This window comes from Quercus lobata, chromosome 4, assembly GCF_001633185.2.
Source record: "Quercus lobata isolate SW786 chromosome 4, ValleyOak3.0 Primary Assembly, whole genome shotgun sequence".
Classification (NCBI taxonomy): domain Eukaryota; kingdom Viridiplantae; phylum Streptophyta; class Magnoliopsida; order Fagales; family Fagaceae; genus Quercus; species Quercus lobata.
In genome coordinates this window covers 23,114,841-23,123,067 of record NC_044907.1, presented here as the reverse complement: position 1 = coordinate 23,123,067, position 8,227 = coordinate 23,114,841, and the positions used below count along the sequence as shown (strand labels likewise).

At 34.6% G+C, this 8,227-nt stretch overlaps 1 long non-coding RNA gene across 1 annotated transcript; it reads right to left on the bottom strand.

Moving 5' to 3' along the window:
* Nucleotides 1–5,806: 5,806 nt before the first annotated feature.
* LOC115984321 lies at nt 5,807–6,643 on the bottom strand. Its single transcript, XR_004090482.1, has 3 exons — nt 6,596–6,643; nt 6,319–6,365; nt 5,807–5,873 (listed from the first exon to the last, which is right to left on the bottom strand). It is a non-coding gene; the product is annotated as an uncharacterized LOC115984321 (long non-coding RNA).
* Nucleotides 6,644–8,227: the final 1,584 nt, after the last annotated feature.

The window sequence follows — 8,227 nt, the reverse complement described above, 5'->3', positions numbered from 1 at the left end:
CCAGTAATCTAAATACCAGGAGTAATATGGATTCTCCCACACCAAACGCCACATATGGAGAGTTACAATGCCTCATAAAATCGTTTACAAGATTTAAAACATTTCCCAACGTTCAGAGTGGTTACCACAAATTCTGCGGAAAATTCTGCAAAACCAGTTTTTACGAGGCTCGATTGATCGAGAGGAATCGAGCATTAATCGAAGGCTCTTTTTGATCAATCGAATAGGAATCGAGCATCAATTGAGTCAAGCAGAAGCTTCAGACCAATTTTCTTGATCACTTTGATCAATCGAGCAAGATCTTCTACCGATCGAGAAGCCTTTCTCACAACTTCAATCAATTAAGAAAAAGTCTAGACCAATCAAACATCTTGAAACTTGAATTTTTACAAAGAAAATTCCAGATCTCAAAATTTCATTTTATTCATTTTACAAATGAATATTCTATAAACTTATATCATTATTATTACAACATATCAAGTCTAAACCTCTTGTGCATTAGGGGCAATGGAGAGAATTGTGTAGCTCCAATTTCATATTCTAGATTTGATTGGAAAGATACACTTGTAGGAAATGTATAATGCATCAAGTGTGATTGTTACACATCTAGAGCTTGGTCATTCTCAAATTTGTTTTTTTTTGGTAATTTTCCATTGCTGTTCACATTTCATTAGAAATATAGAAAACTAAGACTTACACTCACTCATTAATGAAATATAGAAAACAAAGACTTACACTCACTCAACTGAGCTGAGTCCAAATCTCTTGTCCCATTTTTTCTATCCCACTCTATGTTCCACAAATAAAAAATTGCCAAATGTCCACCTACTTAATTAAGTGCTAATTTTCTGCCTTCTCTTATTTCAATTTCTTAAAATAAATAAAATAAAAACGAAACCATCCCCCATCAATTATTGCCACTGGTCCACCACCACCAACCAACGCCGATGCCACTATACAACCATCTACAGATGCCTTGTTGTTTTCAAATCCATGATTGGGTACAGGTATTGAGAAATTGTGTTGTCCTTTCATCTACTAACAACTATTCATCGAATCTACCAACCAATGGTCTATTTTGGTAGATTGATAAAGTATATTAGAAAAAAAATAAAAAATTTCAAGTGGCTTTGTGGCTATGATTTTCTTGTGGTATTTAAAATAAATTGTGTTGGGTATATACTTTGATATTATTGTCTTAGGAATTTAGAATCTTGCATTTGCTTTTAAAATAGAAGGGGACTATTTCATGATATAGGAGTACGCATGGGTCCATTTGGTTCGATTTTAAGAATTTCATAATAAAACAAACATTAGCCGCTTGAGAATACTTTGGTTGAATGAACATCTAACATATTCAAAAAATTGTATGGTATATTGGGACACAAACATAACTAGTGGTGGATGGTTGTTGTTGATGAAGTGGCATCAAAGCTAGTTGTTGGTGGTGGACCAGTGGTGGTAGCTGGTGGGGATGTGTTGGTTTTTATTTTAGGAAACTGAGATAAGAGAAAGTAGAAAATTAGCATTTCATTAAGTAGGTGGACACTCGGCAATTTTTTATTTGTGGAGTATAGAGTGAGATAGGAAAAGTGGGATAGAAGATTTAGACTCAACTAAGCCTAAATCATACTTTTTGGAGATGAAAGTTGGGTCTGGTTAATGTATTGGCCTGGTTAATGTATGCCCTTAGGGCACATATTAATCATCACTTTTAGAAAAATTTTGGCGAAAACACCATTTTAGTCCCTACATTTTGAGGTTACGGTCAATTTGGTCCCTGTTATTTTCAACTTGTAGTTAATTTAGTCCCTACTGTTAACTCACTAACGGAAAATACTTACGTGGCAAATGGTCTATCTTGTTGGTGCACATGTGGCTAACATAATAATATAAAATCAATTAATTAAATATTATAAAAGCCACATCAACATTTTATTATCTATGTCAGACAAAAAAATTCTGAAAAGATTAATTAAAAGAAAAAAAATAAAGAAAATGAATTTTTAAAAGAATCCTCACTTTCTTTTATTTTCTTTAGAATTCTTGCACTTTTTTATTTTCCAAACAAAATATACCCAGCAACACCCAACACCCAACAACACCACAAAATGAAATCAAATCCCAATACCGAGTGTTTAGCCAAAAAAATCTCAATACCAACATCAGCACTAAATAAGCACTCTAGAATGAATTTAAAATTAAGCGTGGAATATGCCCCAAATTGGGGGCATTGGGTAAGTACTTCCAATTCATTTCAATGAATAAATCCATTGCTAATTGAAATTATCTTTTTGCAGGAACTAAGCAAGGAATTATCTAGCAATCCGCATCAACTTCCACCTAAAGTTATTCTCATTCAAAGGATAGTTTTTTCAACCAAAAAAAAAAATCAATTCCTTCAAAAAATTCAAAATTTCCAAATTCTTCTTCCAAAAAAAAAAAAAAAAAAAAATCTTCATTAAATTCTTCTTTAGGAACAGAAAGCTATCATCCTCTTTCATATTCTCTAGTGGTGCAACATCAAGTCAATTGTCCATCTTCAGCATTCATTGAAGCATGGAATATGTCCCAAACTAGGGGCATTCACCAGGTATGCCAAAGTCTTTTCAATGAATAACTCTGTTACTAATTGAAAGTATTTATTTTGCAGGTATTAGGGTAAAAGGCCCACACACATCGATATGAATAATACCTTCCAATTCCATTGGACCTCTGGAAAGCACGTCCAAATTTCAAATCCATCGGACCTCTGGGAAGCACGTCCAAAATTCAAATCCATTGGACCTCTGGGAAGCACGTCCAAACTTCAAACCATCGGACCTCTCGGAAGCACGTCCAAAATTCAAATCCATCGAACCTCTAGGAAGCACGTCCAAATTCAAATCCATTAGCCTCTGGGAAGCACGTCCAAACTTCAAACCATCGGACCTCTGAAAAGTACGTCCAAAATTCAATTTCAATGGACCTCTGGGAAGCACGTCCAAATTCAATTCCAATGGACCTCTCGAAAGCACATCCAAAATCAAACCATTGAACCTCTAGAAAGCACATCCAAATTTCAAATCCATCGGACCTCTGGGAAGCACGTCCAAATTTCAAATCCACTGACCTCTGGGAAGCAGGTCAAAACTTCAAACTATCAAACCTCTGGGAAGCACGTCCAAATTCAATTTCAATGGACCTCTAGGAAGCATGTCCAAAATCAAACCATCGGACCTCTGGGAAACACGTCCAAATTTCAAATCCATCGGACCTCTGGGAAGCACGTCCAAATTTCAAATCCATCGAACCTCTGGGAAGCATGTCCAAATTTCAAATCCACGAACCTCTGGGAAGCACGTCCAAAACTTCAAATCCATCAGACCACTGGTAAGCATGTCTTGTACTCATTTTTTTTTTCCAAAAAAAAAAAAAAAACAAAAAAAAAAAAGGCTGCATGCATGAACTATGTTTAGACCTAATCCTCCCACTAAGAGGTACGTAGGCAATCTCTCTTGAGATTTGGTCCGCATTTTGATCCAGAATATGACTGTCTGCATTTTTATCTACATGCATCATACATTCACCACGATTAAATACTGATTGCAAATTTAGGTGTCTCTTTCATACATTGACATTCACTTTTCAAGCTCTGCCAATGTGGGGCATTCTGTTGACACTCTATTTTACAACCCACATTTAACCTCACATGGAGGGTAAAAGGGTAATTTCACCTTGGAAATATATATCTTAATTGTGGTCATTAAATCCTTAATCTCATTTCACCAAAATGATCTTGATGTTGTAATGATCAAATCGACTAGTTATAAGCCCTAATCGGACCATCAGATTGAAAGTTATTATCAAATCAAGTTTTTATCAAATCAAGTTTTAATGGCTGAGATGCACTATCACAAATTGAGTCTGACTATATATGATTATGAACAATTGATTTCAATTGGTTATAAGTATAATCAATTTGAGATCGATGATGTGTCATAATTTGATTGGTTAGGACTATATTTTATGGTAAGGTTGCACATACCTAATTAACTAGATAGTTAAATATTAATTATTTAATAAGTAATTTGTACAATTATCTTTTAATTAGAATAAATTTGGAACCAATTAAGTCGGCAATGAGAGTGATTGAAGCCATTTAATGTTAATTGGAAGCTAATTTGGGACCTATTAATGTTAATTGTGCTAAAACCATTTTCTAACAAATGACCTCTGTTCACCATTTCATCGATATCCCTCAGAATATTTTGAATCTGTAAATGAGGTTAATTTTCTCAGAAACTAGACATTCGGGGCTTCAATTTGAGTACAAGAACGAGACAATTCCGATTAGAATTGAGTCAGATATGGTTTTTTGAAGTTAGCTCTACAGGCTGTTACAGAAGCTACAGGAAGACCGAATTTTGGCTTGCTCCTCACTCCCACCAATCTCTCCATTTAATGCACCGGATTTTCCCTAAGACTAAATTGAGGTCTAGGTTTATGATTCTTTGTCAACTCTTATTAAATGGCCTTCCATTCATATTTCCTCTACCACTATTATATAAACCCACCCTCTCATTCATTCCAAGGAAAAAAAAAACCCTCTCTCTTCTCTTCTCTTCTCTTGAGTTCTAGTGAAATTAAGTAGTCTTATCATATCTTGGTCTTCCTAAGACTCAAGGTATTAAGTGAGACTCACTCTCCCTTTCTTAGCTCTTCTTTTCCTCCACCCTTAGCACCTCCATCAAGAGTCCCCTTCTCTACCATATAGATCTTGCATGAAAGTATAATCACCTTCCCTAACTGTTTGTTTATGTTGCCATGATGAGAATTTAAAATTAAAGCATGATAATTCCCTTGAATATGTTTGAATGTTCTTAATTGTTTTTATGTGTTCTTCACATGTTCTTGGTTATTCATCACATGTTCATGCATATCACTAAATTTAATCTTAAATCCATATCAAAAATATGAAAAATATGTTTGTTTAATAATTCTTTCAAATCCTTGAATCTAGGTTATCATCATCCACACACGTTCACTAGAATTTATTTTTCAATCCAAATGCAATGCTTAATAAATTGAATTAGGGTTTATCACATACATACACATTAAATTCAACATGTAAATTGATTGACATATTAGATGATGTGATATGAATGTTGGCCACCGTAGTCTAGAAGACCGGTTTCACCGGTCAAGGTGGGTGTCTAACACCTTCCCACCTTGTAACATAGCCTCCGAGCTTAGATCAAGGGTTAGTAGATCAAATGCTTGTCCATGTAATTTTCGATTTTTAGATTGTAACTAGGAAACAAAACCATGTACTTTATCTTAGATTGTATTTAGAACCAAAGCCATGTAATTTTCCTATGATCAATGTAAATTCAATTACAAATTAATAAAAAGAGGAATTTTTCAATTTTGGCTTTCTTATTTATTCCAATAATTAAATAAGTGGCGACTCCATTGTCAAACCCTTAATCTAAAGGGGGAAAATAGAACTACTCGAACCTCCATTTTGAGAGACAATAACACAACTCCACCCATTCATGTGGGTTTGACCCAACATCCTATAAAATGGGCCAGAGGCACGGTTTCTCACAGCAAGGCAAGCTAACTCACAACAAAACCTATGAAGAATTATATTTATGCATGTGCTAATGGGGATTGAAAGCAACTTAAAATTGTTTCAGTAACAAGACAGACTAGTTTCACAAAAGCATAAAAAGGAAAATGATTTTTCACTCCAATGGAAAGACTACCAATTTATATAACTGATAGCCTTAAAATCATTCAGTTTCTGAGGAGCTACATATACCTCTACAACATCAATAAAATCCTGCTTCTTGTGAAATGCGCCAACCCATTTAGTGTGATCTGTAGTCCTGCCAACCAAAGAAAATTAACACAAAAATTTGAGATTTTAAGTCCTTAAATTCTTAGCTGCATGACATTATTTTCATAATACAATGTGACAGAGACAATTGTAAGAATAAAATTCCACAGCAGCTTAAAAGAAATTACTGCAAACCAATTTAGGGAAGGAAATTGTAACAAGTTTGTGAAATTCCAATGAAAAGGAGATCTTGGTGCAAACTTTGTTTGAAATTCAAGTGCAAGAGATCTAATTATTTGTTCCACTCATCTTCCAGAAGCCCAAACACCATGTTTCACAGGAAACTTACTAGTCTAAGCAAACAAAAAGAAAAATAGCAGGACAAAAATGAAATATGAAAAAAATTTCCCATTTAATTGTATTTTACTTCATTGTACATGAATTGAAATTATTCTAGTATAGTAAAACCAACACGTAATTGAAATTAAACATACTGTGTTTGAGAAAAGAGCTTCTCCAAATCCTTATTCCTAAGATCACCCTGCAATAAAACCAACACGTAATGTAACCAAAAGCCAAAAACCTTAGAAGGCCACCGTTTGGTTGCCAAGAAACTGTTAAAAAAAAAATTTAAAGAAAATACAAATCTCCCGAAAATCAAAACCAGCATTGCTCAAGATATTCAAGAATCTCTAATTTATAACCTTCTTTTCCCTCATTTTCTCGGTAACCAAACAAAACAGAAATTTACACACACACACAAATGAATACCAGGTGGAATTCAAGATTCTGAGAACGCTTAGGGCCAAACAAATCACGAACCCTATCAACAGCTTCAGTGACGGAATTATCAAGATTGTCGATGATCGAAACCCTAAAGCCTTCATTGAGAAGCTAAACCACAGTGTGAGAGCCAATGAAACCGGCTCCTTTGGTAACCAGAATCATCTTTTCCAAGAAATATCAATGGAGAGAATGAGGGAGAGAAAACAAGAGAGAATACCAAAAATTCTTTGCAAAGTTCTACTAGGTAATTTTCAGATTTGATTTTTTTTTTCTCAGGAAACAAACAGAGAGAGAGAAAGAGACCTGTAATCGATCGGACAAGGCGGTAGAGGAGAGGGCTTTGACTATCATCGGAGATAGGATCGCCGACCACTGCGCCTCAACCTATCGTCGGAGATGAGAGGAGCTCCGCGCGAGAGAGAGAATTTTCTAAGAGTTCTCATTCTCTCCATTGAACAAAATGAAAATGGGTTTTCAAAGAGAGTGAGCAAAGACTTTATTCGAAAATTGGTTTTTTGAATTCCGAGTTTGTGTGAGAGAGAGACATTATTCAGAGGGTTGTGTTAGAATTCCGTTGAAGAATGTAAAAATTTGGAGGAAACAATTACGCAGGATTTCAGTGTTTTAGTTTAGTTCACAAGTTTTAATGACCATTGCAAGAAGATTAGTTAGATTTTAATTAGCGTGCCAGTTTTTAGCATTTGTTTCAACCATTTTCAATGAACCCTTGGAAAAAATGGGCTGAAACAAGTCATGCTTTTTTTAGACTGTAGTGAAACTTCTTAAAATTTAGGATGATGTTGACACCCTATTTTGCAACCCGTATTTAACCTCACATGGAGGGTAAAAAGGTAATTTCACATTGAAAATATGCATCTTGATTCTGGTCATTAGATCCTTAATCTCATTTCACCAAAATTATCTTGATGTTGTAACGATCAAATCGACTGGTCATGAGCCCTAGTCGGACTATTAGATTGAAAGTTATCATCAAATTAAGTTTTAATGGCTGAGATGCACTATCACAAATTGAGTCCAACTATATGTGATTACGAACAATTAATTTCAATTGGTTATAAGTATAATCAATTTGAAATCGATGATGTGTCATAATTTGATTGGTTAGGACTATATTTTATGGTAGGGTTACACACACCTAATTAACTAGATAGTTCAATATTAATTATTCAATGAGTAATTTGTGCAATTATCTTTTAATTAGGATAAATTTGGAACCGATTAAGTCTGAAATGGGAGTGATTGGAGCCATTTAATGTTAATTGGGAGTTAATTTGGAACCTATTAATGTTAATTGTGCTGAAACCATTTTCTAACAAATGACCTCTGCTCACCATTTCATCGATATCTCTCAGAATATTTTGAATCTGTGAATGAGGTTAATTTTTCCAGAAACTAGACATCTGGGGCTTCAATTTGAGTACAAGAACGAGACAATTTCGATCAGAATTGTGTCAAATATGATTATTCGAAATTGGCTCTACAGGCTGTTACAACAGCTACGGGAAAACCGAATTTTGGCTTGCTTCTCACTCCCACCAATCTTTCCATTTAATATACCAGATTTCCCTCAAGGCTAAAATGAGGTCTAGGTTTATG